The 3,639-nt window shown below is 45.9% G+C and overlaps 1 pseudogene; it reads left to right on the top strand.

Moving 5' to 3' along the window:
* Nucleotides 1-808: 808 nt before the first annotated feature.
* Nucleotides 809-3,639, top strand: part of LOC102818284 — a 75,026-nt pseudogene continuing 72,195 nt past the window's right edge.

Here is a 3,639-nt window from a genome sequence, read left to right as displayed (position 1 = left end):
GCTTTCAAGAGGAAGTTTAGTTTCAGAGTGTGTAGGGAAAGATAGACTCCCCACTGAATAGTTTTCATCTTGTCTAGATGAGTCTGGTGACAAGAGATGGGGATAAGATTCTTATGATTCAAAAGTGAGTAATTGTTATCATGACTAATTGTGATTGTCACAACTGTAAAGGTAGAAGTTTTGTAACAAAAAGGGCAGAGTAGTTAATCTTATATTAAAAGAACAGAGGACCCTAGGACCATCAAGGGAGAAGAGCTTGAGTGGAAAGTGGGATCCTATCCAAAGCAGCAGTGACACCAGAGATGGAGGCAGAGATGGGGACGTGGAGAGAGGGACAGCTGAGGACTCTAGACTCATGGAAAGAGAAAGACTGAGTGCTGGTGGCCAGGAGTCAGGCCTGCAGAATGTGCCCTTTGGTTGTTCAAATTATTATATATTTCTGAGTGTTTTTGTGCACATCACTCCCCCAAAACAAACAAGCAAACAAACAAACAAACCAGAGGGAATAGTAGCAAATGCTATTGAATGATGATGCATGGAGGAGATTGTAATCATGGCAATGAAAAGAGGGTAAAAAACTGATGTTCCCCCAGGTAAACTGTCACTCACTTTACAATAAAAACTTTTTTAAAAAAAGTGAAAAGGGTACTTTGGAACTAGATAGAAGTGGTGGTTCCACAACATTTTGAGTGTAATCTACACTGAATTGTTGACTGTAAAATGATTACTTTTACATTATGTGAACTTGATCTGAGTTGAAAACTGTACATAGATTAATATTATATCTCCATTCTAAATATATAAATAAATGGGGGCTCCCTGGATCTTGGGTGGGGCGGCGGCGGGTGTCCGGCTAGGCCGGGTGTACACGCGACGTCGTGCACCACACCTCAAAGGGGACCCCGACTCAGAAAAAGGGCTTCGCCGCCGGGACCTGCAGATATCTTGGCCGTGCCCGCCCTGGTCATCCGCAGCTAGTGACGTGCCCACCCGGGGCACCGGGTGGGGATGGAGATCCCGCGAGAGGAGACCTCGTTATCCCTGCGTCGGAATGAGGGGCTCGTAGTATCGGGAGGCGGAGTATGCATTCTGAAGGGCTCCGTCTGCCCAGTGTTAGAGGGGCCCACAAACACACTCTTGTGAAATCACTCGGAGGAGACGCATATGTTCGTACTCACAGAGCTCAGAGCCCTTGGCCTGTACCATCAAGTGCCTGCCAAATGACCCCTTCCTCCAGAGAGCAGTATGGCCCGGGGAGAATCTATGGAATCCCCACGCTGGGGCCAACAGCCCAGAGCCCTTCAGCTAAAGCGTGTCTCCGCTCTCCCAGCTGAGTCGGCTCACTGTGCCCACCAGCCTGCCTGGCCGACCCCTCCGTATCCTACGAGTCTTGTAATGGTTCACTTCACTGTCCCAAGTCTGCCTTAATTCACTCTTAGGGGCTCTTGAGAGCCAACTTCCTCCTCCACGGGCCCAAGGATGCAGAGGAGCCCGAGGTACAAGTGTCAGAGGGGGGCAGCTTCTCAACTGTGGGAGAACTCAACATCTGGACCCACCTGGTGCTGAGGCTGCAAGTCCCCTTGGCGTCTGGACACCAGGTGTCCGTGTGGGTAGCACATCTGCTGTGGCTTCCACTGGACTCCCACAACCAGGCAACAGGGGTGAGGTCATGATGGTCACCATCTTTAAGGCAGACCACTCAGTGCATGCGTGCCCTGAGGGAACCACAGCGTCTGTGCAGAGATGTCTAGTTTATGTTTTCGGTTCTACAGCTGGCCTGTCCACATTGTGTGGGTTAGACCAGCGAGGCCTGGAGCAATTTTCTGTAGCTGAGACTCCTAGGAGGCTGAGGCTGCTGGAGTATTCAGGACAGACACCAGTAAGAAGAGAGCTGCAGACTGAGGAGGACCTGGGATCTGCAGAGACTCATTTCCAGTGTTGAGCAGAGTGCTGAGAGTGCATTTCCCTGGTGATGCCTGGAGAAGGAGCCATCCTAAAGGACTGCAGGGAACAACCAGACTGGGAAACCCTGATTCTTGGGACTTTGGGGAGAGCGCCTATGAAGATCAGCCCTCAGTAATGGGTAGTAACGAGTCCCTGACTTAATGCTACCCTGGTTCCACCAAGACTATTGTAAAGACAACACTCTTAGTAACTTAACTGTATTCCAGAAAGAAAACAGGGAATATGCCCACAGAAAACCCATGCCATGGAGTTGATTCCAACTTTGTGAGCCTGTAAGATGGAGCACAAATGCCCTGGAGGGTTTCCAAGGCTGTGATGATTTATCTCGTTTCAGTTTTGAGTGTGAACTCACTGCAGTTTTCTTGCAGTTTACCTTCAGTAAACCCTGTGCTTCGTTTCAGCTGGGTGATGGCAATCCCCCTCCCTGTAACATCCCATTCCGCTTCTTCCCTGAGCCTTGTCTCCATCCCTTCTTTCTCAAAGCTTCTGAACTTGGTCATTAATTAGATTCTGCCTTCTTGATCTCTAATATATATATGGAATGTATAAACATCGATATCCTAGGCATTAGTGTGCTGAAATGGGTATTGGCCATTTTTTATCTGACAATCACATGGTTTACTATGCTGGGAGTGACAAACTTAAGAGAAATGATATCGCATTCATCATCAAAAAGAACATATCAAGATCTGTCGTGAGGTACAATGCTGCAATAGAATAGTATCCATATGTCTACAAAGAAGACCAATTAATACCACTATTATCCAAATTTACGCATCCACCACTAAAGCCAATGATGATGAAATTGAAGAACTGTAGCAACTTCTTCAGTCTCATATTGATCAAACATGCAATCAAGATGTAGTGATAATAACTTCAGATTGGAAATAAAGAGGAAGGATCAGTGGTTGGAAAATATGGCCTTGGTGATAGAAACGATGCTGGAGATTGCATGATAGAGTTTTGCAATGGCTTCTTCTGGAGTTCTGATGTGGCACTGTGGGTTAATGCGCTGGACTGCAAAGTCTTTGAATTGCCAAGTTGGCCATGCAAACTCACCAGCCACTCCTTGGAAAGCCTATTCAGATTTGCTTTGGGTTGGAGCTGACTTGACATAATTTAACAACAACAATGACTTCTTCATTGCAAATACATTTTCTTAACAACATAAAAGGCTACTATACACCTGGACCTGACCAGATGGAACTTTCAGAAATCAAATTGACTGTATCTGTGGAAAGAGATGGTGGAAAAGCTCCATATCATCAGCCAAAACAAGGCCAGAGGCAGGCTGTGGAACAGACCATCAGTTGCTCATATGTAAATTCAGGCTGAAGCTGAAGAAAAGTAAAACAAGTTCACAAGAGCCAAAACATGACCTTGAATACATCCCACCTGAATTTAGACGTCATCTGAAGAGCAGATTTGATGCATTAGACGCTAAAGACCGAAGACCAGAAATGTTGTATGGTGACATCAGGAACAACATACAGGAAAAAAGCAAAAGGTCATTAAAAAAACAAGAAAGAAGGAAAAACACCAAAATGAACGTCAGAAGAAACTCTGAAACTTGCTCTCCAGCCTACATATGCTAAAGCAAATGGAAGAAGTGAGGAAGCAAAAGAGCTGTACAGAAAATGTCAAAGGTCAGCTCAAGAAGACAAAGTCAAATAT

The sequence above is a fragment of the Chrysochloris asiatica genome, unplaced genomic scaffold (genome assembly GCF_000296735.1).
Source record: "Chrysochloris asiatica unplaced genomic scaffold, ChrAsi1.0 scaffold00119, whole genome shotgun sequence".
Taxonomy (NCBI): domain Eukaryota; kingdom Metazoa; phylum Chordata; class Mammalia; order Afrosoricida; family Chrysochloridae; genus Chrysochloris; species Chrysochloris asiatica.
The sequence above is the reverse complement of the archived record's forward strand: the minus strand, read 5'-3'. Positions and strand labels throughout refer to the sequence as shown.